This window comes from Jaculus jaculus, chromosome 18 (genome assembly GCF_020740685.1).
Source record: "Jaculus jaculus isolate mJacJac1 chromosome 18, mJacJac1.mat.Y.cur, whole genome shotgun sequence".
Classification (NCBI taxonomy): Eukaryota; Metazoa; Chordata; class Mammalia; order Rodentia; family Dipodidae; genus Jaculus; species Jaculus jaculus.
Genome location: NC_059119.1, coordinates 59,165,149 through 59,191,301, shown reverse-complemented (window position 1 = coordinate 59,191,301; position 26,153 = coordinate 59,165,149). Strand labels below are relative to the sequence as shown.

Genomic DNA, 26,153 nt, shown 5'->3' with positions numbered 1-26,153 from the left:
TTGGGTCGTTAAGCTTTGTAGGCACATGTCTTAACTGTTGAGTCGTCTCTCCAGCTTTAAATACAGTTTCCTTGAGTAAGGATTCTCCAGTAACCTACGTGAAATTACCAGCTTTCATCACTTCCTGTCTTTCCATGATACATATCCCAAATATTGTCAAACAATTCTTGTAACTGTTTGATGCTTATCTGACTTCAGGTTGTGATTTCTATGAGAGCACTAACTGTTTCAGTCCTATCTATAGCTATAAAATAAAGGACTCAAAAATTCCTTAATGAGGGCTGGGCATGGTGGTGCACACCTTTAATGCCAGCACTTGGGAGGCAGAGGTGGGAGGACTGCCATGAGTTTGAGGCTACCCTGAGACTACAGAGTGAGTTCCAGGTGAGCCTGGGCTAGAGTGAGACCCTACCTCGAAACCCCCCCAAAATTAAAAAAAGAACTCCCCAATGTGTATTCCTTAGCTGCCTCAGTGTCTATTTGAGAATCAGGATGTGTGTGAGGAAGTTAAGAAATATTGGTGTAGGAACATTTTTCCTACCTCTTCATTCTTTATGATGAGGAACTTGGTATCAAACAGAATGATTCTGTAATTAAGAGATATCACATTTTTTTTTTCAAGGTAGGGTCTCACTCTAGCCCAGGCTGACCTAGAATTCACTATGTAGTCTCAGGGTGGCCTCGAACTCACGGTGATCCTCCTATCTCTGCCTCCCGAGTGCTGGGATTAAAGGCGTATGCCACCACGCCCAACTGAGATATCACAATTTTAACAACAATTAACAAGCCATGAATCACTGGGATAAAAATATAGGTATTTTAGATGGCAGAAAAGAATTACATAGAGGGGATTAGCCATAGATACGTTAACCTACTGAAATCAGATCAGCACACATTAGGAAGCCAGTTTAACTATATTAACTTTTTGTTTTTGCACTAGTTAGAGATATGATGGTTAGAGACATCTGAAGGGGAAAAATAATCCTTCAGAAATATGGTTTTTCAACTTATAATAGGAAATACTTGTGCTTTATAAATGTGTCCTGTATGTTCATTTTTGCCATTTCTTTTGCTGTACAGACTGATCTGCAAAGTATGTTGAGATAAACTTAGAAGAATAGAAATAGGCTTTTGCATATTTATAAGGGAGGAATACACAAAAATAAGATATGTATTTTCTAAAAAAAATGCATTCTTGCCGGGCGGTTGGTGGCACACGCCTTTAATCCCAGCACTCAGTAGGCAAAGGTAGGAGGATCACCATGAGTTAGAGGCCACCCTGAGAATTCCAGGTCAGCCTGAGCTAGAGTGATACCCTACCTTGAAAACAAACAACCAAAAGAAAAAAAAAAAGTATTCTTGCTACCAAATATGGGAACTATCAGATGAGAACTTAACAAATTAATCTACATCATTTTTCCTAAGCCATAAAATAGTTGACATCATGCCAAACTTTTTCAATAAGATTGTTTTTCTTATATAAAAAAGAAAAATGGTGTTAGATGAAAGCATGCAAGTGAAGGATGTGGTTCTAAATAAGAAGTTACATTATTGGATGACTCCTAAATTAAAGTTAAATTATAGTTGTGAATTTGTTAATAAAAAATAGAATTTATAGAAGAGACTATAAAAATAATAACTATTGACATTTTAAATACAGAGTAAGAGCTAAGAACTTGGTTATTTTATTTAAATAAAAATTTTAAATGCATTTCTTCCACTTCTTCATGAAGTGGTACTCTCAGCATATCTATAAGAAACCATTTGAGAGATTTTTCTTTCGAGACAGGCTCTCACTGTAGCCTAGGGTGGCTTTTAACTCATGGTGATCCTCTGACCTCAGCTTCCCAAATGCTTGTGATTAAAGGAGTGAGCTATGTAGCTGAGATCTTAAGTAATGTGCCCAAGGTTTCTTAACCAGAAAGGGGCAGATGTAGATAAAAAACCCAAAGGTGGGCTGGAGAGATGGCTTAACGGTTAAGCGCTTGCCTGGGAAGCCTAAGGACCCTGGTTCGAGGCTTGATTCCCCCAGGACCCATATTAGCCAGATGCATAAGGGGGCGCACATATCTGGAGTTCGTTTGCAGTGGCTGGAGGCCCTGGTGCGCCCATTCTCTCTCTCTCTCTCCCCCTCTTTCTCTCTCTGTCCGTCTCTCTTAAATAAATAAATAAACAAAAAATAAAATAAAAGAAACCCAAAGCCTATTAGTTATGCCATAATATGTCATTCTTAGCTTACATATTGAATATGACTAAGAGGGAGGGAAAGAAATCAAATCAGGGTGCTGGAGAGATAGATGTCTTAGTGGTTAAGGTGCTTTGCTTGTTTATGTGTCCCCCGTAAACTTAAGTGTTCTGAATGCCAGGTTCCCAGCTGATGGAGATTTGAGAGTTAATGCCTCCAGGAGGTAGTGTATTGTTGGGGGCAGGCTTATGGGTGTTGTTATAGCCAGTTTTCCCTTGCCAGCATTTGGCATACTCTCCTGTTGCTGTTGTCCACAAGATGTTGGCCAGGAGGTGATGTCCACCCTCTGTTCATGCCATCACTTACCCCTGCCATCATGGAGCTTCCCCTTGAGCCTGTAAGCCAGAATAAACCCTTTTCCCCCCACAAGCTGCTCTTGGTCAGGTGTTTTCTGCCAGTAATGCAAACCTGACTGCAACAATAGGTGAACACTGTCAGAGGGTTTTTCCCCCTTTTTCCCCACCTCTTTAAAAAAATTTTTTTAATTTATTTTTATGTATGTATTAGAGACAGAGAGAAAGAGAGAGAGAGAGAGGGAGAGAGAGAATGGGCATACCAGAGCCTCTAGCCACTGCAAATGAACTCCAGATGCATGTGCCCCCTTGTGCATCTGGCTAATGTGGGACCTGGAGAATCAAACCAGGATACTTTGGCTTTGCAGGCAAATGCTTTAACTACTAAGCCATCTATCTCTCCAGGCTTTTTTTTTTTTTTTTTTTTGCAATAGGGTCTCACTCTAGCCCTGGCTGACCTGGAACTCACGCTGTACTCGTCAAGGCTGGTACTGAACTCTCACAGCAATCCTCCTACCTTTGCCTCCTGAATGCTGGGATTTAAGGTGTGCGCCACCACACCGGGCTCAGTAATAGGTTTGATTACAACCTTTTTATACATATGAATAATTACACTTTGCTCTAATTGGTCCTGAGCCTCTGTCTCCTCCCCCCATGATTCCCTTCTCTTTCAAATAGTCCCTGCTTCTTCTTTCATATCACGTGCATTCCATTCTTTCCCCCTTTCTTCTTTTTAATATTTTATTTACTTATTTGAAGGAGATAGAAGAAAGAAAGAGGCAGATACAGAAAGAGTATGGGTTGACCAGGGCCTCTAGCCACTGCAAACAAACTTGAGATACATGTATCACCTTGTTCATTGGACTTAGGTGGGTACTAGGAAATCAAACCTTGGTCCTTAGGGTTTACAGGCAAGTGCCTTAACCACTAAGCCATCCCTCCAGCCCTTTCCCCCTTTCTTAAGATCGCTCCTTCTCTCATGAACATCTTTGTTTAGAGTCATGCCCCACCTCACCCACTCTGTCTCTCATACATATAATTTTAAATCTGCATTCCTCATGTGAAAGGGAACATTATATTTGTCTCTCTGAGCTTGGTGTAGTTTGCTTAACATAATGATCTTTTTTTGCAAATATCATGATTTCATGTTATGGCTTAATAAAATTCCATTATGTATATGTACTACATTTTTTATCCATCCATCTGTTGACGAATGTCTGTATTGGTTACATTTCCTAACCATCCTGAGCATTGTAGTAATAAACATGAATTTGCAAGCATCTGTGGTATGTTGTCTTTTCTAATTTTTGGTTTTGTTTTTGTTTTTTTGAGGTACGGTTTCACTCCAGTTCAGGCAGACTTGGAATTTGCTATGTAGTCTTAGGGTGGCCTTGAATTCACAGTGATCCTCCTACCTCTATCTCTTCACCTTTTTTTTTTTTTTTTTGACAGAGAGAAAGAGGGAGAGAAAGACAGAGAGAGAATGGGTGAGCCAGGGCTCCAGCCACTGCAAACGAACTCCAGACGCACACGCCCCCTTGTACATCTGGTTACGTGGGTCCTGGGGAATCGAACCTAGGTCCTTTGGCTTTGCAGGCAAATGCCTTAACTGCTAAGCTATCCCTCCAGCCACCTTAAAAAATTATTTATTTGTGTGTGTATGAGAGAGAGAGTGAAAGGCAGAGAATGGGCACACTAGGGCCTCCAGCTACTGTAAACAAACTTCAGATACATATGCCATATTGTTCATCTGGCTTCTGTGGGTCCTGGGGTATCAAACCTGGGTCCTTTGGCTTTGCAGGCAAGCACCTTAGTCACCTAGCCATCTCTCCAGCCCCTACCTTCATCTTTAATGACTTTTTTTTTGAGACAGTGTCAGCTCAGGCTGACGTGAAACAATGTATCCAGGCAGGCCTCAAATTCATAGCAATCCGCTGGTCTTATCCTCCCAAATGCTGGGATTATGGGCATGATCCACCACGTTTAGTGCTATTTTTAATCATTCTTAATAGGAATAGTAAATATGTCAGGCACAGTGTTAGTAATAAAGCAGGGATAGAAAATGCTATCAGTTTTTAAAAATTTTTTGTCATCTCGATTTCAGGAGATGGGCACTAATACTATACCTAAACATTTTTTGTAAGTTGGCATTTCTAATATTGAAATGTTTCAAGTGGTAGCAATTGAACTTATAAAATTAGACTTCATCAACCTTTAGATGAAATTACTTTTCCAATTTATACTTTTTTTTTTTTTTTGCAAACCTGCTCATCAGCATTTAATTTTCTGTTTGGATTTCAGATTATGAATTGTCCTAAGGAAAGATTAAAGAAGACATTTTGTTGCATACCCTAAAAGAACTAAATACAATACTTACTCAATGCTCATTTTCTTTCTATGATGTTATCAACAGATGGATAATGAGGAAGCAAACCAGTTTTTCTTGTCCTAGTTTTGGGGAAACACCCAATGGCTACTAATTAAATCAAGTGTGAACTAGAATAACTTGAGTTTTTTTTTTTTTTTTTTAAGAAGGTGTTGTATAAACAAATATTTGTTTAAAGGCCAAATCCAACCCAGTTTAAGGCAGCTTTTCAACTGTTGTTGACTTACTAGTGAAGGTGTTCGGTATAGAAAGTTGGTAAATCTGTTTCCTTTCCTTTTTTAAAACTCCAGATGAATGCACCACCTTGCACATCTGGCTTTATGTGAGTCCTGAGGAATTAAACGTGGGTCCTTTGGCTTTGCAGGCAAGTGCCTTTATTGCTAAGCCATCTCTCCAGCCCTGGGAAATCTATTTCTTTTTTCTATTTATGTCTATTTATCCAGACATACGAAAAAGTTTTTGATCTCTTGGTCTTAGATGAAATTTGGTTAGTCCTTTCCTTAATATTTTTATAATGCAAATTCTTCTGTTTAATCATTTAATTTTTTAAAAAATTATTTTATTTGAGAGAAGGGGGGAGGAGAAAGAGAGAAAGAATAGGTGTGCCAAGGCTTCCAGCCACTATAAACAAACTCCAGACGTATGCACCACCTTGAGCATCTAGCTTACATGGGTCCTGGGGAATCGAACCTAGGTTCTTTGGCTTCACAGGCAATTGCCTTAACCACTAAGCCATCTTTCCAGCCCTAAAAAAATTTGAATTGTCAAATAATTATACAAATTTATGGGATGTAATGTGACATATATACACACATTTTAGAATGGTTAAATCTAACATAACCAATACTGCAACTACTTTTTTTAAACTTTTTTTTTTGTTTTGTTTTTCGAGGTAGGGTCTCACTCTAGCCCAGGCTGACCTGGAATTCATTATGGAGATTCAGGGTGGCCTTGAACTCATGGCAATCCTCCTACCTCTGCCTCCCAAGTGCTCGGATTAAAGGCATGTGCCACCACGCCTGGCTCAACTACTTTTTTTTTAGTGAGAACAATTAAAATCTACTTTAGCAATTTTGAAATATGTATTTTATAGTAACAAATATGTAACAGATGACTACAGTTTATTTCTTCTGAAACTTTGTTTATTTGACCATTTCCCTATTTAGTTTCCTCCACCTTCAGACTCTGGTACCATCCTACTCCGCTTCTGTGTAAATTCATCTGGTTCTATAAGACATCAAGAATTTAGGAGGACTTCTTAATATAGTTAAGGTTATTTTCTATTGGGAGTTTTCTCTTTGTTACAAGAGTAGAGAGGCTTTTTCTGGTTGCCAGGACTGGATTCAAACTCCCTATGTACTGTGCAGAAGACAGCCTTGGACTTCTGTTCACCACTTTGCTGGCTCCATTGAGGACTGAATTCAGAAAAGAAAAAACAAAACGTGCTGCAAGACTTTTTGGTATTTTTGTGGTTTCCTTCCGCTTTGTCCTTCCTTCCCTCAAATGTGCTTCTTTGGTGAGTAAACTACATTTTTGCATTAAAAAAAAACTTTCTTTCTTTCTTTACTTACTTATTTGCAAGCAGAGGGAGAAAGAGAGAGAGAAGAGGCAGACAGAAAGAATGAGTGTGCCAGGGCCTCCAGCCACCGCAAATGGACTCCGGATGCATGCGCCGCTTTGTGCATCTGGCTTCCGAGCCATCTCCCCAGTCCTGTGTTCGGTTTTTGAAGTGACTTTTTAGAAGTGAAACTTGCTTCCATTTTTTTTTTTTTTTCAGTCACCTACCCAGTTACATTTTCACTTTTGGCTTGTTACAAAAGACTGCTATATATGCTTGAAATTTATTTTTAGACAAAGGAAAAGTTTCAAAATAGAATAAAATCTTCCCATAATTAAGACATAAAATGATTGAGGCTCCTCTTCTCTATAACCTACACATACACAAGCACACACAAGATAGTAGTCTCTAGTCCAGGCCTTCTGCCTCTCCAGGGTGACTGGACATTAAAAAAGAAAAAATACACACACACACACACACACACACACGTGTGTATATATGTGAAGGCATTCCCTCCTTTTGTTTGTTTGTTTTTCGAGGTAGGTTCTCGCTCTAGCCCAGGGTGACCTGGAATTCACTCTGTAGTCTCAGGGTGGCCTTGAACTCACAGCGATCCTCCTACCTCTGCCTCCGGAGTGCTGGGATTAAAGGCGTGCGCCACCACACGGGACTCCAGTCCCATTAAAAAAAATTTTTTTTTTTTTTTTGAGCGAGCAGATTGTATTCTATTAACTTAAGATCACCAGGCTGAACTGGAATGCTATTAAAAATCACCATTAATAATATGCACCCCATACTTCCAACTTTTTTCAATCTTCAAGTAACGGGACTAACTGATTTCAGAGCCTGGACAATGTGATGGGGTTGGAACTTGGGGTGAAACTGGAAAAGGCCTCCTCCAATCTACTCTTGTCATTAATTACAACTCTTTTGGAGCCTGTGTTGGAGAGGCTGACCTAGAGAACCTTGGAAGGCCATTAATCTGGGGAACTGAACCATGCCTACTGGGAGTGGGCTGGGGGGGAGACTTGCCTGTCCCCGGGTGTGGGGGGGGATCCCCCAAGGCTCCTGAGATCCACTGTGGGCGTGGGCTCGTGGCGGGGGGTTGCAAAGTGGAGTCGGACTATCAGCAGAGGCGCAGGAGAGCCACGGCCGGCCGGGGCCCTGCCAGCCCGCTTCAGGGCTGAGCGCGCTGAGAGGCCGCCCGCGCGGCGCTCCCCGGGTTCGGGCCTTGCGCGGCGCCGCGGCCCTGGGTGCCCGGATGGAGCCGCGCGGGGGATTGTGGGCCAGAGGGCGGCCTGGGCGGCCGCGGGCCCGCGCTCGTGCGCCGGAGGAGGCGGTGGAGAGGGAGCCGCGGCGCCCGGGGTGAAGCGATTGGAGGCGGCGGCGGAGCCCCGGGGATGTGGGAGAGGCCGTGGCGGCGGCGGCAGCGGCAGCGGCGGAGGCGGCGCTGCGGCGGGCTCGGCGTGGTGGACGGAGCGTTGCGTGACGGGGCCGCGGGCCGGGCCGTGAGGGGAGCGCCGCGGGCGGAGCCGGGATCCCCGCGGACGCCTGCTGCCGCCCTCCGGGCGCGGCCCGCCTCGCTCGCCGGCGCGGGCCCGAGGGCGCGGACCGCCGCAGGGCCGCGGCGGCCGCGGGGACGCATGGACGCGGCGGCGACGTCGACGACGGTGCACTAGGCCGCAGCCGGGGACTGCCGTACAGGTAGGGGCCGGCTCCCCACCCTCCCTTGCCCGGGGCGGCCCGCTGCGTGCTCGCCCCGCGCAGCCCGGGACCCCGGCGGCGGAGCCCCGAGGACCCGCCACCGCCAAAGCGGCGCACGGGAGTTGTTATTTGTGTACTTCTTCACTTTCATTGCTGGGTCGTGAGCTTCCTTCTTGGATCTTCTTGGAATCCGGGCCGGCCGCCCGGGTCCGCGGCCCTCCCTCCGTCTCTCTCTCGCTCCCGTCTCCCTTCTCCTGGATCCGGGCTCTGCAACTTGCATCACGCTTCTTGACACATAGTGACCCCCAAACTTTTCCCTCTCTTCTTTCCAGTCGCCTTGAGGCCACCCTTTTGGAACCTGCTGGAATAAATACATAAAATAATAATAATTTAAAAAACCATTTCTCCCACTGGGGAGTACGAACCCAAAGGGGAAGTCGGTGTTTTGCAGGTTAGCGTTGTAATTAGCAAGATTTTTAAACCATTTGTTTAGTTTTATTTTTCAGTTGTGCTTTTTTTCCTATTAAGTCTGCGTTAGCTTTAAAAAAAAAAAAAAAGCAAAAAGCAGACAGGCTTTCCTGACCTTCCCGACGTTATTTGGGTACTTTTGCTTGACCATTATAATTAGCCGCTTGGTCTGGCCATAAAGTATTTTAGGATGCATTTTTAGAACTTTGACCAACTGGGGTTACGAAATTATATATGTATATTCCCTTTTAACCAACTTTATAGTTTTTGATCTTTATAGACTTCTCTTACTTTTGAAGAATTAAAATTATTTGGAGTATTTAAAATTTATTTATTTATTTATTTGAGACTGATAGGTAAAGAGGCAGAGAGAGAGGGGGGGAATGGGCGTGCTAGGGTCTTTAGCCACTGCAAACGAACTCCAGATGTGTGTGCCTCTTTGTGCATCTGGCTAATGTGGGCCCTGGGGAATCGAGCCTCGAACCGGTGTCCTTGGGCTTCACAGTCAAGTGCTTGACTACTAAGCCATCTCTCCAGCCTTGTTTGGAGTATTTTTAATTGACTCCATATGAGATTCATCAAACCAAGGCTCTATGGAGAATTATGTGATAATGTACATTGCAGATTTCACAAAAATTCAGTTTTATAAGTGGAGAGCTTTAATTGGAAAAGTACCTTGAGATTCCCAAGCATTTGAATTAGAACACATGGGAAAGTGGGATTTGTTTGACTATTTGTATTACATTGAGTCTGATTTCTTAGAAGGGAGGGTAATAATGGTTTATAGTGATCATCAATCATTGCTCATGATAGGCTTGGTTAAAATTGATCCACATGTGTAATTGATGATTGAGGTTTAGGGGATTAAATGATTACAATTTTCTCGTGACTTGGCTGTTTTAAAACTGTGTTTTGGCACTTTAGAATTATTAAAATACCAGTTTGCTCACAGTAAAACTGTAAACACTGACCATGTTTTGTTGTTGATATTCATGTATTTAGTTCTTGTACAGGTGTTGTTACAGCATTGGACTTTCTGAAGTCTTTTTCATTGTTTCCAATTTCTAAATGATTGGCAAAGTTCTCCATAGTTCACTAGAAAAAGATGATTATATTTGTGTATGAAAAGTTAAATTTTATTTCTGGATAAGTTAGTTAAAATTTTTTTTTTGATTTTACTTTTTTTCTCAATTTTTATTAACATTTTCCATGATTATAAAAATAAAAATATCCCATGGGGAAAAAAAATTAAAAAAAAAATCTGGAGAGATGGCTTAGCAATTAAACGCTTGCCTGTGAAGCCTAAGAACCCTGGTTCGAGGCTCGATTCCCCAGGACCCACGTTAGCCAGATGCACAAGGGGGCACACACGTCTGGAGTTCGTTTGCAGTGGCTGGAGGCCCTGGCGTGCCCATTCTATCTATCTATCTCTCTCTCTCTCTCTCTCTCTCTCTCTGCCTCTTTCTCTCGCTCTGTTGCTCTCAAATAAATAAATTAAAATGAGCAAAAAAAAATTTTTTTTAAATATCCCATGGTAATACCCTCCCTGCCCCCCACTTTCCCCTTTGAAATTCCATTCTCCATCATATCCTCCCCATCTCAATCATTCTACTTACATATATACCATACCAACCTCCTCCCAAGTTAGTTAAATTTTGTGGCAGACATCAAATAAAATCTTATATAACCTGTGAAAGGACAAACTACAGAATTTGTTCTTTTTTTAAAAATTATTTATTTATTTATTTGAGAGAGACAGACACAGAGAGAAAGAGATCGAGGGAGAGAGAGAGAATGGGCGCGCCAGGGCTTCCAGCCTCTGCAAACGAACTCCAGATGCGTGCACCCCCTTGTGCATCTGGCTAACGTGGGACCTGGGGAACTGAGCCTCGAACCGGGGTCCTTAGGCTTCACAGGCAAGCGCTTAACCGCTAAGCCATCTCTCCAGCCCCCAGAATTTGTTCTTAATCGCACTTCCTGTCAACAAAGTAGTTGAAAATCTTTTCTCTTCTCTCTTTAAAAACAGCTTTGTTGAACTGTTAACATGCCAAAGTAATCCATTTTAAATGTATAATTCAATTATTTTTAGTCTTTTGTTTTTGAACTGGGCTGAGGATGGAAACCAGGGCCTTATGCATGATAGGCAATGGGTTCTACTACTGAATCATATCCCCATCCCTTTGTTCAGAATATTTACTGTGGTATGTGACCATTGCCATGGGGTAATTTTTGAACACCTGCCCTGTCCCCTTTGTGCCCATTAGCAACTAGTTATTCATTCTCTCCCAAATAGAAGACCTACATTTTAGAATTACTGATTATATTTTATTTTATTATTATTATTATTATTATTTTCCAAGCCAAGGTCTCATTCTAGCCAAGGCTGACCTGGAATTCACTGTGTAGTCTCAGGGTGGCCTTGAACTCACAGTGATCCTCCTACTTCTGCCTCATGAGTGCTGGGATTAAAGGTGTGTACTACCTACCACTCCTGGCACTGCATGTTTGAAATTTTTTATTTTGGTCAGATAATAAGCAACTGATCCCTGGAATTAAAAGGGATATTGAAGGGCTGGAGGGATGGCTTAACGGTTAAGATGCTTGCCTATAAAGCCAAAGGATCCAGGTTTGATTCCCCAGGACCCATGAGTTGCTGGAGGTCTTGGCATGCCCATTCCCTTTCTCTCTCTCTCTTTGCCTCTTTCTGTCAAATAAATAAGTAAATAAATAAATAAAATGGATATTGTAAAGAACTGATATGCTGTTTGGTTGTGTCAACACAAAGTTTAGAGAAAGGAAAAAGTTACCATGAATGGCTTAGTGACTTCAGGATTTTAATTTGGTGAGCTGATAGGATCAGTCAGTTAAAGTTGGAAAAGTATTTTTTATACTGAACTTTGCAATATCAGATTGGAAAAGACCTTAGAGGTCATCATTGCCCTACTTCCTACTTGCTTCACAAATAGAAGGAACCAAAGGTAGAAACCTGAAGGGTACAAACTTAAATTTCTGGAATATATCGATCAAGAACTACAATGTGGTGAAGCGATCGTTGGGCATGAGGGTGGGTAGTGTAGGAAGGGACTGGGTGCTACAGTTGTTTAGATTCTCCAAAATGTGTATTTGACATTTTGCCAGCAGAGCTGAGAAAGAACTGACATTTTTCTGATTCTTAGGGATAAGTGCTGAACAAGAGTAGCTAATGTAGATAAATCCATGTTGTGAAATCCTTTAAATAAAATACTTTAATTCTAAAGCATGACAGGCAGATTATTTTGATTTTCTTCTATTACTAACATCATATTTTAAAAACTACAAAATTAAAATTATTTTTTTCAAGGTAGGGTTTTTTTTTTTTTTTTCCCCAAGGTAGGGTTTTATTCTAGCCTAGGCTGTCCTGGAATTCACTTTGTTATCTCTGGCTGGCTTTGAACTCACAGTGATCCTCCTGAGTGCTGGGATTAAAGGTGGGTACCACTATGCCTGGCCTAAAATTTTTTTTAAAATTGTAATTAACAAGATTTTTTTTTTTGGAGGTTTCTTTTTTCAAAGATCTGAGGTCTTAAACCTCTGAAACAATGACTCTCCAAGGATAATTTTGCCCTTCACAGTACTTTCTAGTGTGTTTGGAGATGTTTTGGATTATCACAACAGAAAGGGAGGGGGTGCTATTAACATCTAACCAAGGATGTTGCCAAATGTTGTACAGTGCACGGAACATAACCCATCCACACAACAAAGAATTATATGACTCAAAATGCCAATGGTACTGATGGTATGATTTGTATGATTCTGGTAAGGGCTTAAGCCAGGGTCATTGACTTCTACTGGGTTGAAAATATTCTTAGTGGGTGTTGTTTGGTGGGTCAATGAATGCTTTAAAAATTATCAGCTCTTTGCAAGGGGTGGCAGATGAGTGAAACCTAAAAGGAAGTCTGTGACATAGTGTATATAGATAGCGACTCTTTAGTCTGTTTTCAAATCTGAAGGGAAAAAACCTTTCCCCCCTTAATAATGACTGCCCTGTACTGTAAATTTTAACTACCATTATTTTGTATTATTTGTGTATTTTAAAATAATTAATTTGCATGCATGTGTGTATACCATTGTTTTGAATTATCATTGCATATGTTTATTTAATTTTTTTAATATTTTGTTTTTATTTATCTACAAGAGAAAAAGAGAGAGAGGGAGAGAATGGGCCTGCCAGGGCCTCTAGCCACTGCAAACAACCTTAAGACTCATATGCCACCATGTGCATCTGGCTTATGTGGGTACTGGGGAATTGAACTTGGGTTTCTAGGCTTTGCTAATGCCTTAACCACTGAATTATCTCTCCAGCCCCAGTTTATTTATTTTTTTAAAAATTGTGTGTGTGTGTGTGTGTGTGTGTGTGTACGCGTGCGCGCACATGTGTGGGTGAATGGATGTATACACCAGAGCCTCTTACTGCAACAATCCCACACCAGACGCTTGTGCACCACTTTGTGCATCCAGCTTGGGTGGTGCCTCGGGAATTGAGCCTGGGCTGACAGGTTCTGCGAGCAAGTGCCTTACCCATTAATCCAGCCCAGTTGTACAGGTTTTTAAAATTAGAAGTAAATATACAGTAGTATGTGCTTTACCAGTAGTGATCCCTCTCTGTGTAGCCTTAATTGTCAAGAAAGAAGTAAGCTAAGTGTTTTAATAGTTTACATATATGTGTGTGTGTGTGTAAGTATTTACATACGTTGTGAATGTCCAGAAATATTCAGGGTTTATACACAAATACTATCATTTTTCTCCTCACAAGTTTAACTTTTGATTGCTTTTACTTTATTGTTTATTTATTTATACATGAGAAAAGGTCTCACTGTGTAGTTATGGCTGGCCTGGCCTGGCCTGGCCTGGTACTTGCTATGTAGACTAGGCTGACCTTGTACTTGCTATGATCCTCCTGCCTGTATCTCCTGAGTGCTGGGATTATAGGCTTGCACCACCACATCTGGCAATTACTTAATGTGTTTGACAAGCTTAAGTTGGTGATGAACGGTGAGCCTCAGAGTCACTTTTGTTATTTACTACTCATGTGACTTCAGAGAAATTATTCTTTGCTTCTGAACATCAGTTTTCTAATACAGTAAATAGTGAGGGTGGTATTGACTGTATTACAAGATTATTGTAAGAATTAAATGAGTTTATGTGTATTAAAGTGCTGTGTTCATTATTACATAGTATATGAGTTACTTGTTTCAGAAGAATCAAATTAGAAAGGAGCATATAGAATTTGGAAAGGTGGAAATGTAGAGGGAGAATCATAGAGAACAGTGATTGATGACAGCTTCTAGAAGGAAGAGAAATAGCTGTCATTCAGCACCTGTCTGTGTGCCTGCCTGCATTTACCTCCCTCCCTCTCTACGGAACATGCTAGCATGACACCATACAAATGAGTGCAGGCAAATTTCAGTAGCATCTATGGTCACTACTGGTATACAGTGCGTTATAATTGACTGCTGGACTGCAGGCATGTGCCATCATGTCCAGCTTTTACATGGATGCTGGGGATCTGAACTCCGGTTCTTAAGCTTGCATAGCAAGCGCTTTGCCCACTGAGTCATTTCCCCCAGCCCCCACTTCAGACCTTTTGTAATTCTGTGAATGAAAGTACAGTGAAGCCCTGCTCCTCCTCCTCAACAGTTCTTTTGTTAGACCTGTGTAGGTGCATCCCCTGCGCTTAAACAAGTATTTCCTGATTGTGAGGGACATTCTTACACAGTTACAATTATGACATCTTAAACATTCAATACTTAAAATTCCCAATTGTCCCCAAGTCTTTAGAGCCCCTGCCCTGATGCCCATGAAGAATCCAGTCAAGGGTCATGCATTGCATATGGCTACTGTGTCTGTATAAGTCCCTCCTGCTCTTGACTAGTTTCCCTGCTTCTTACTCTTGTTTGGGTTTCTCCTTTGAAAAGTATAGAGGCCGCTTCTCCTGGAGTATGTTCCACAACCTGATTATATTCTTTAAAAAAAAAAAATTTTTTTTTTTTTTGGTTTGTTTTTTTGTTTTTGGAGGTAGGGTCTCACTGTAGCTCAGGCTGACCTGGAATTCATTATGTAGTCTCAGGGTGGCCTTGAGTTCATGGCAGTCCTCCTACCTCTGCCTCCCCAGACATGCGCCACCATGCCTGGCATTCAATTTTTATTTATTTATTTGCAAGCAAGCAGAGTAGGAGGGAGGAAGAAGGTGGAGGGAGGAAGTGGGGGAGAGGAGAAACAGAGAGTGGGTGCACCAGGGCCTCCAGCCACTGCAAACGAACTCCAGACGCGTGCTCCACTGTGCTTCTGGCTTTACATGGGTACTGGAGAATAGAACTAGGGTCATTAGGCTTGGCAGGCAATCACCTTAACCACTGAGCCATCTCTCCAGGCCTGTATTCTTTCCTCCTAGCGTCTGGTCAGACTTTTGGGTTTTTGTGGTAGGGCTTCACTCTAGCCCAGGCTGACCTGGTGGTCAGACAATTTTGGCAAAAACCACAATGTTGTATATTCTTAGTGCTGTATTACAGTCCTCCCTTCACCCACTGGTAATGTAAGATTGGTTCTTTGGTAATGTAGGGACTGATAGATCTTTTTATTCTTTAATAAATTAATAGTGTTGATACTTTCTTGTCATGTAAGTTTCTTCTTGCCTAACAACTTTTAACCAGTGGTTTGGACATCTCTTAATGATCATTTTCCAAACCAGTTTTTACCTTGGAGGATTACAGTTTGTGATTGTTCTAACTTTTTCATACCTTCTATGCTTATTTGTTTTCATCCTTCTACCTTTATTGACTTTGGAGGTCAGGTTAGGTGAAGGTTGAATTACAGGGTGCTGGATTTGGTAACCAGATCACTCCTTTTTCCCAGTCCCAGTGGTGAAATGGAAGACATTGCTAAGGAGGCAGCCTAAAGGGAGATAAGAGGTTTGCTATTGAGGGGAAGTAAGAAATGAGCTCAAGGAGGAAGGTTTTGAGGGATCAAACTTGAATTCAGTGTTGGAATATTCTTTTGTGTATGTGGGAGTTGACAAGATTGAACATAGTAGAGTCAGAGAATAATAGAATAAAAGTTCAGATGAAGTAGAAAGAGGTGGGGTCAACAATAGCCAGACAGGAAAGTTAACCCTAAAAAGCAACCCCACTGAGGGGCCAGGGAGAATGGAAACGATGGTACGTGTTCATAATAAGAGTCTCAAAAAAAGACACATTCTGTCTCAAGAAGTCAGAAGTTATATATTGATATATTGATGACAATTAGGTACATTTGTTGGATATGGAGAGAATGTTATATCTGAGGGTCTTTTTAAAGTTACTTTTCTTTTTGAGGTATGGTCTTACTCTAGCTCAGGCTGACCTGGAATTCACTCTGTAGTCTCAGGGTGGCCTCGAACTCACAGCAATCCTCCTACCTCTGCCTCCTGAGTGCTGGGATTAAAGGCGTGCACCACCATGCCCAGCTAAAGTTACTTTTGACCATAGGGATGATGGAGCTAAACTAGGGGAGATGAGGAGTGATGAGTGTCCTGAAAGAAATAATGTGGAGGATGAGAAAAACAAGGGTTTTAGGATAAGTGAAAGGATAGCTGAACAACATCAGGGTTTCATTTGGGATTGGATCTCATAGTCAGCATATGTTATAGTTTGTCAGTGTTGTACAGTCAGGAGTAAAGCAGAGAGAGAGCAGATGGAAAATGGACGAGGGAGGAGAGAATTGAAGATGCAAGGAGAGACTGCTGATATACCTTGACCATGACACCCAGGGTAAGTAGAGAAGCTAGTAAAGCAGAGCTGGGCTAGACCCACACAGTGCTCTTGTTACCGCCAGGAAATTAAACAGTCACTCATTAAAACATTAATTTAATTTATCATTTGTTTGGGGTTATAGTGATAATTAGCTTTATACTTACTTTCCCTTAAACATTTAACATTTTCATTATTGAACCATTTCTGGCCTAGTGCAGATGTTTCTAGCTTTGTTGTTTTATTTTTTTCTAAGATGAAAATTCCCTGAAAGCTTTTTTTTTCCCCCCAAGGTAGGATCTCACTCTAGCCCAGGCTGACCTGGAATTTACTGTGCAGCCTGAGAGTGGCTTCGAAACTCATGGTGATCCTCCTACCTCTGCCTCCTTAGTGCTGGGATTTAAAGGTGTGTGCCACCACACCTGGCCTTGTTTTGTTTTTTGAGGTAGGGTCTCACTCTAGCCCCTGCTGGCTTTGAACTCACAGTGATTTTCCTACCTTTGCCTCCCAAGTACTGGGATTAAAGGCGTACAGCACAGCACCATGCCTGGCGAAAGCTTTGTTTTTATTCTCACTTAACACTTATTGAATATTTGTTTAGGTTATTTGGAGGTACTGCTTTGTAGACGCCTGAGTGTACCACATCTATTTAATTAACAAAAGTAAACTGTTAATAATAGATTATTTCTTCTTTGTAAGAAGCAAAACAGTAGAAAAATCCATGTGCCATTTTGTTCTTAGAAATATATTGATGTGTGATTTCTTAGTATTTATTTTCAAAGTAGAATTGATTATGCAGATTTTATTTTTACATTAATTTTAATAGGCATTTTAGTATCTAATAGCTTACATATTTGAGCTGTACTTAATTTTTCAATAATTTTGAATGAATGACTTTAAAATTTATTTGCTCATCTTTGACTTGGACACCAGGACATAGTATCAGTGTTCTAAACTGATTCATTTTGATTGACAAAAATTTTACAGTAATACATTTATATCAATGGCTCAGAGGAGTAAAATGAAGTATGTAAATTTTTTTGGTTTTTCATTGAAATTTTTACATGCAAGAAACAGACTAGGTGTGTGATCTAAATTAATTTCAATAACTGCTGTAATAGTACTTTATATCTGACAAGTAATAGTACAAAAATGCATTAGTTTTATTTTGAATGTTATCTAGACTTTAGAATTATAATGTATTTAATGTTTATGATTTTTGTTTTTGTTAAGGATGTCATATGAACTACCACCTGTTTTATAAGCCATTTAATTAAAAAAATTTTTTTTGTTTATTTTTATTTATTTATTTGAGAGCGAGAGAGAGAGAATGGGTGCGCCAGGGCTTCCAGCCATTGCAAACAAATTCCAGACGCATGCGCCCCCTGGTGCATCTGGCTAACGTGGGTCCTGGAGAATCGAGCCTTGAACCAGGGTCCTTAGGCTTCACAGGCAAGCACTTAACCGCTAAGCCATCTCTTCAGCCCTTATAAGCCATTTAAAATACTTAAATCCAATATTACAATTAATTATTGTTGTTATTCTATCCATTATTCTTTTTTTTTGTTTTTTGTTTTTTTTCAACATTGCCTCTTATTATTCCTTGTTATCACCAAATGAAAAGTAAATAAGCTAACATGATTGGAATATGACCAATTTGCTGTATATTTATATATTAAGGTTCTCAGTGACACACACACACAAACACTCACAACAAAACAACAATGGAAGGCTTGCTAAGGATAGTGAAGCAAAAAAGCAGCAAGGGCCTGGAACATTCATAACACTGATACTACTTCACCTAAGTCAGGTTCCTTTGCTCCCAAGCTTTAGATGATATGAGGCTCAAATGAATTCATTTTATTGAAATTTATATTAAAAAAAGTGAATCAACAACTTTAGGAAGTGTACACATTCATAGTTTCTGGTAAGGGGCTCAGACAAAAAGGGAGCATAAAGAAAAAGCAAGTTTTGCCGGGCGTGGTGGTGCACGCTTTAATCCCAGCACTTGGGAGGCAGAGATAGGAGGATTGCCATGAGTTCAAGGCCACCCTGAGACTACATAGTGAATTCCAGGTCAGCCTGGGCTAGAGTGAGACCCTACCTCAAAAAATCACTCCCCCCCAAAAAAAGAAAAAGCAAGTTTCTACAATGAGGCTCTCTTTTTGTGTTCTTTTAGCTGTAGCTTTTTCCATACCCCTTTAATTCTCAGGATTACATATAAGTGCTTTATATGACTGCCTTGATTACTTATTTATTTTTATGTAGCTCTGGCTTGCTTTGAAGTTACGGTGTAGATGAGGAAGACCTTAAACTCCAGATCCACAGGCATGGGCCTTGACATCCAGCTAAACTTTAGTATTTCTGGAAAGTTCAGATTATGTGTTGTTTAAATTTATTGAGATTATTGTGAGTAGTAAGACACACAATTAAAAATTTCAAAGTACTTTACAATTGTGTCCTTTTTTTTTTTACTGATAGATGTTAAATAGTGTAGAAGTATGTTAGTAGTTGCATATGAAAAAAACCTCAATTTTATCATTTCCAGAAATTGGCTTTTAAAATTCTAAAAATGTGCTTCTTAAATATACGTAAACCTCAAAAACAAAACAAAACAAAACACAGCTAATGCTAAGATTAAAGATGTACAAGAAACTGGTAGAGGGAAGAGGTTGGCATATGTTGCAGTCAGGTTTGCATTGCTGGCAGAAATCACCCGACCAAGGGCAGCTTTTGGGAAAAAAGGGTTTATTTGGGGGTATAGGCTCAAGGGGAATCTCCATGATGGCAGGGGAAAACAATGGCATGAGCAGAGGGTGGACATCACCCCCTGGCCAACATAAGGTAGACAATAGCAACAGGAGAGTATGCCAAACACTGGCAAAGGGAAGCTGGCTATAATACCCATAAGCCCACCCCCAGCAATACACTGCCTCCAGGAGACATTAATTCCCACATCTCCATCAGCTGGGAGCCTAGCATTCAGAACACTTAAGTTTATGGGGTTGCCTGAATTAAACCATCACAGCATAATTTTATTTTTAGTTATGTTTAAAAAATAGTGCTTCTAGTTTCTATCAAACTAATCTTTGCATGTAGTCATTATTTTTTTGCATATAGTAGATACTTCTAAATTCGGGGAAATCAAATTTGTTTTTATTTATTTATTTATTTGAGAGTGACAGAGAGAGAAAGAGGCAGATAAAGAATGGGCATACCAGGGCCTTAGCCACTGCAAAGTAACTCCAGATGTGTGTGCCCCTTGTGCATCTGGCTAACGTGAGTCCTGGGGAATCGAGCCTCGAACTGGGGTCCTTAGGCTTGACAGGCAAGTGCTTAACTGCTAAGCCATGTCTCCAGCACAAAATTTGTTTTCTTTTGTTGGTTTTAATTTTAAAGCAGTGAGTAATAACTGACTACTATTCTTCCTGCCTGCCTACCTCTTTCCCTCATCCTACCACCTTCTTAGACTTCTTTCTGCCTTTCTTAACTTAAATCCAAACTTGTGCTTGCCACTGTGTAGCTCTAGTGTGAAAAAGTCCCCACTTTTATAATCTTTAAAAATTACAACAGACATCTCAGAGATCACTGATAAGTCAGTTATTTGAAATTCAGAGCATATTTCCTTTTGAAAGTGTTAAGATGTTGGCGTGTAGTAGCCTGCTTATCCTGTATTGGAGCATGATCATCTCTTTGCTAAGAAAAATACAGTAAATTACATTTTCTATAAGGAATGGTTCCCTAGTGGTCCTAATCTTATAATATTTTTAATTAGTTTAATAATTATGCATAATTTTATTAATTTTACAAGTTGAATGTTAAAATTTCCTTCACTTAATTTGAGCTATTCATAGCCAAATATGGAAGTCCATGTCAGCAATCCCAATGCTAGGAAGGCTGAGGCAGGAGAATTATTATATCCAGGTCAGTGTGTGTTGCATAGTGAATTCAAGGACAGCCTGGGCAACTAGTGAGACTATCTTAAAAAAAAAAATAAAAATGAAGATAGAGTAAATATTGTCTATCAGTAGTTGATCATGTAAGAAGAAGAAAAGAAGAAAGGACTTGGTGCCTGTCATGAGTGAGAGTCTAGTAATTTAGATTTTTTTTCATTGAAGAAGCTGTGTAGTATAGAAAAAGAAACAAGGAATTTGAAATCAGAAAGAAAATTCAACTTCTGTCTGTAAAATTAATTGCCCATGTTTCAGAAACCAAGTTACTCCTGAAATCCATATAGTGAAAATCGCTGATTCCTTCATTAGACTGTTTTGAAGACCATCAAAATAACGTGAGAGCAAGTGGCTGTGCGCGACGCGTGTGTAGTCATGCATTAGCAGTGCGTCGTTTCTCCTGCCTCTGTCCCTGATGACGTGGCTCCTTCTCCTTACTGCCACAGAACACCTGTCCAGAAGCATCTGGTGGGAGGAAAGGTTCATTTCAGCCTTCCAGTTTCGAGGGGCAGTTGTTCGTGGCGGAGAAAGCATGGAAGAGCACAGGCTGTGCTTGGTCTGTTGCCGCAGTCACTGAGAAGTAGTGGCAGCAGTGAGCTCCCTGTGCCCAGTGGAACTGGACTAATAAACCTCAAGGCTTGCCCCAGTGACACACTTCCTCTAGCAGGGCTCCAAATCTCAAAAGCTCCGTCAGCTGGAGGTAGAGTGTGAGGCTTAGTCACACTCATGTGACATTTCACATTCATACCATCACACCTGACGTCCTTTTGTTCATGAATGTATTTTTACTGCCGTCTTGATCTAGAACTGGTCATGGGAGTAAAGCAATCCAGTGTGTGCCCAAGTGTCAGCTGCTCTCTTTCCTAACCTCCCTCAGGACGTTTGGCACAGGAGTAGGATATGAGGCAATAGCTTTTCAAGGTCAGAAGGCTCAGTTGTTGCCCAAACCCGGTCTCGCTCTCAGGATGGGACATGAATCTAAGGTGCCTCCTCTTCTCCTCAGGTAGATGACCCCTCCCCCTCCCCCTTCTGGGCCTATCACTACTTATTAATGATCCTTTCCTCTCCGTGCTTAGGAAATGTATGCTAATGAGAGTCACGATTCTCTGATTTGGCTGCTTTTCTAAATTTTATTTGCCCATATTTCACTGAATCCTGTTTCTACTTTCCCTCCTTCTCCCAGCCTTCACATCAAGATAAAGACTAAACAAAGAAGTATAAAGCTGTATGCTGTAGTCCAGATGTTGATGCTTACTTGATATTTTACAAATAAGATGCTTATAATACTAACAGTAATAATTATGCTATGTATTGTCCACTATGTGCCAATTATGGTGACATGAGCTTACAGAAGTTACCTAAGCTCATATGTGCAAAGTGTCGTTCCTTTTTACATATGAGGACACTGAGATAGATGAAGGCTAAAACGCTGTCAAAGGTCCCACAACTAGTGAATGATAAAGGTCTAATTCTCCATATGGCCAGTTATCTGAAGCAGTATGTTGTGCTTCAAGAAAGAAGAATCTAGAATAAAAGTTTAGAAAATCAATTAATATACAAATAAGAAAAAATTTTAGACTTTTACATTATTTTGAAAGTATATAAACTTGTGTGAGACCTTAATGGCTTGTGTGTCCTTACCTAATTTTCTGTAGAATTCATTTATTTGTTCATCCATTCCGTTTATTGAGTGCTTAGACTTTATGCTGGATGCAGTATGGAAAGGTAAATAAAAGAAGTATGTTCACAGTATAGTGGAGTTAGGAAATAGGCAAATAATTACGGACACCTTAAGGAAGTTCTATAAAGATCACAAACTACTATCTTGGATGAGAGGGACTAAAAGAAGAGGATGTGCTTACAAACAGGGACATGGACAGGAAAGGTCTCTTATCCCACCAGGCAGAGAGAACACTGCTGTTAAGATTTTGTTGTGTAGTTTTCTATACATTATATATTATCTGTAAACTTTTTTATGTAAGACATTCTGCCATGTGGTCTGCTTCATAATGCCTTAAGTCTTTTGAAACAATGGCTTAATTAAAAAACTTTTAATGTATTTATTTGTGAGGAGAGAGCAAGAATGAGTGTAGGGGTGCTACTCAGGGAGATTTGCTGCTCCAAATGAACTCCAGATGCATGTGCCACTTTGTGAATCTGACTTTACATGAGTACTGGGGAATTGAACCCTGGCCTGGTATGCTTTGTAAGCAAGTGCCTTTGCTGAGCCATCTCCCCAGCCCTTCATTGATTCTTTATTTCTCTCTCTCCTTTCTTCCTTCTCTCCCTCCCTTTTCTTTCTTTACTTTATCTCTTTTTACTTCCCTCTCTGTTCTTCTCTCCCTCCCTCCTCCTTTCTTTCCTCCTCTTTTTTCTCCCCTTTTTTTTTTCTCTCTCTCTCTCTCTTTCGGTTTTTCAAGGTATGGTCTCATTCTAGCCCAGGCTGACCTGGAATTCACTCTGTATTCTTAGGGTGGCCTCGAACTCACAGCGATCCTCCTACCTCTGACTCCCGAGTGCTGGGATTAAAGGTGTGAGCCACCATGCCCTGCTTTCTTCTTTTTCTTTTGAGATAGGATCTTGCTTTGTAGCCCTCAGAGTTGCAGTCCTCCTGCCTCAGCCTTCCACATGTTGGAATCACAGTGTATGCTACTCTCCATCTGGCTTTGAACGTTGTTTTTTTATTTGGCTCTAACCTAATTTCTACAGCCATTGCTTTCTGTTATGTTTGGTTACTCCCTAGTTGCTAAATCTTAAGTTTTTTCATTATGATTTTATTTGCACATTTTGGGGTAATACTTTTTTTCTCCTTCCTTCCTTGGTTTTTTGTTTTTATTATATTTTTTCACCTTGTTTTTAATAAGAAACTTTTTTGGGGGGTTCTGGGAATTGAACTGAGGGCATGTGCTCTACACTGAGGTTCATTATTAGCTTCTTGGACTTTTTGAAAAATATTATTTATTTGCAAGCAGAGAGAGAAGAGAGACACACGGAGAGAATGGGCATGCCGGGGCTTCCAGCTGCTGCAAATGAACTGCAGATGCATGTGCTACTTTGTGTATCTGGATTTACTTGGGTACTGGGGAATCGAATCTGGGTCATTAGGCTTTGCAAGCAGGCACTTTTAACGCTCCAGCCCCATAAGCTTTCTTTTTTAAAAATTTCTTTCTTTAGAATGTTTGCATATTTTTTGAAGTCTGTACTTGTTCTTTCTCTCTTACTGGTTATCCTCCAGAGTAATGTACTCAACACTTGGGTCTCAGAGTTCTCCCACACAGTCCAAACTTCTTCATAAGGTACTACCCAGCAAACATAAGCCATTTCAGATTTAAACCACAACTGAAGCTGTTAACAGTGATAGGGTGATGGATTTCTCCTAGTTGATTTCACATGTGCTTGTGAGGTATGTTTTTCCTCTCTCCCTAAACTTATTTATTTATTTATTGAAGAGAGAGAGAGAGAGAGACAGACAGACAGACAGACAGAGACAAAGAACAGGTGCTTGAGGGCCACTTAGTGCATCTAGCTTTACGTTAGTACTGGAAATCAAACCCAGGCCATCAGGCTCTACAAGCAAGAGCCATTAAAGTCTATTATAGGCTTTAAAGGAAGGAATTAAAATCAAAATAATTTTAGCTTATAAACCAAATCTTTGAGTCACTGTTATTTCTTTTAAATTAAGATTTTTTTTCTTTGTAGGCTGACCTGGAATTCATTATGTAGTCTCAGGGTGGGCTTGAACTCATGGTGATCCTTCTACCTCTGCCTCCCAAGCACTTAAATTACGATTTTTAAGAAAAATGAGGCATGGCCACGTTATCAATTAGTGAGAATTAAAGATTTTTATACCTTTAATTAGTAAAATAGAAGATATTTACTGTCTCATTCTTTAAAAGTTTTCATTTAGTATAGTTATATAGCTCAGTAAAATATTAATATAGGGCCCTTATATAATATATAAATAATGTTTGCTAAAATCATTTTAAAGTGATGGGGTAACTGATCCAAATTATAAGAGTAAAGCTACTTTACCGTATGTAGTAGAAAACAATTCATGGTGGCGGTAGGTTTAGGTGTAAGGATGAAGCGGACCTTTTGTCAATGACCAGTACTGTATACCCCAGGCTGGCTTCAGACTCACCATCCTCCTGCTTCAGACTCTTAAGTTTTACAGGCATGTGCTTGGCTTAGTAATTCATTTTTATATGAGAATATTTGGAACATTCAAAAAGCATAGGTAGGGCTGGAGTGATGGCTTAGCGGTTAAGCTCTTGCCTGTGAAGCCTGAGGACCCTGGTTCAAGGCTCGATTCCCCAGGTCTCACGTTAGCCAGATGCACAAGGGGGCGCACGTGTCTGCAGTTCGTTTGCAGTGGCTGGAGGCCCTGGCGTGCCCATTCTCCTCTCTCTCTCTCTATCTGCCTCTGTCTGTAGCTCTCAAATAAATAAATAAAAATTTAAAAAAGCATAGGTTAAAAAAAATTAAAAATTTATTTTAATTCTGTCTTTTGAACATAAATACTATTAATATTGAGTATGTTCCTACAGTTGTTTTGAAATTTGAAGTCATACAGTGTATATTGCTTTGAGAACTTTCTGCCTAAAAATATATGGTAATATTTATTTAGCATTAAATATTCTGCAATCCCATTTTGTAAAGTTATATTGAAACATAGCATATGTAAAATATGTCAATACACATGATACAAACTTTACCATGTTTTATTATGTTTAAATATTTGTGTTTATGCATTGTCCAGTAGTATTCAATATATTTACGTTTTATGGCCAGTCTTCAGAATTTTTCATTTTGTAAAATGGAAATTGTTTACATTAAATAATGGCTGCCCATTTCCCAACCTTACTCCTAGCCCCTGGAAAATATCGTTGTACTTATATTTCTATTAATTTGATCCTTAGATACCTCAAATAAGTGGTTTTGTGATTTAAAAAAAATTAAAAACCTTTGGTGTGCTTGTATGTGTGTGCGTGTTTATTTGAATGTCGGCATGTGTATGTATGTGGGGATGGTTAGTTGGACAACTTTTTGGACTTGGTTCTTGCCTCTCACTTTGTTTTGAAACAGGGTCTCACTCTCATTGTTCTTCACTGCAATGTTTGTAAGGCTAGCTGTCCACAAGCTTCTGGGCATCTTTCCTGTGTCTGCCTCCATCTTGCTCTCTGTGTGCTGGGGTTTCAGAAGTCCACCATATCTTCCTCCTTTTTCCATGAGGTCTGTAGATCCAAATGCATGTTTGTACAGCAAGCACTTTTCTTCATTGAGCCATTTTCTGATTCTGTAATTTATTTGTGTGTATATGCATGTGTGGGGTGTGTGTGTGAGGTGGGGGGAGGAGAGAATATTGGAGGGAGGACAGAGATTGACAGTAGGTGTTTTATTTGATACTCTCTATTCTTTTTTGAGATAGGATCTGTCACTGAACCTAGAGTTCACCAATTCTGCTAGACTAGCCAGCCAATAAGCCCCAGGAATTCCTTGTCTCTGCCTGCCTAGCCCTGCAGGTATGGACCCCCTCATTCAACATTTGGTTTTTTAGAGGTTTAAAGGTTGTTTTTAAATTTTTTAATAGAGAGAAAGAATAGGCATGCCAGGGCCTCTAGCCACTGCAAATGAACTCCAGACACATGCGTCCCCTTGTGCATCTTGCTTATGTTGGGTACTGGGGAATTGAACCAGGGTCCTTAGGCTTTGAAGGCAAATGCCTTAACTGTTAAGCCATCTCTCTATCCCCACACTTCACATTTTATGTGGGTTCTGGGAATACA

The 26,153-nt window shown here is 40.4% G+C and overlaps 1 protein-coding gene across 2 annotated transcripts in view; it reads left to right on the top strand.

Moving 5' to 3' along the window:
• The first annotated feature begins 8,112 nt into the window (after positions 1-8,112).
• Positions 8,113-26,153, top strand: part of Vps54 (VPS54 subunit of GARP complex) — an 85,892-nt gene continuing 67,851 nt past the window's right edge. For both annotated transcript variants that reach the window (XM_004660086.2, XM_004660085.3), the window contains exon 1: positions 8,113-8,186. The gene's annotated coding sequence lies outside the window, so the exon portion shown is untranslated. The remainder of the gene's footprint in view (positions 8,187-26,153) is intronic.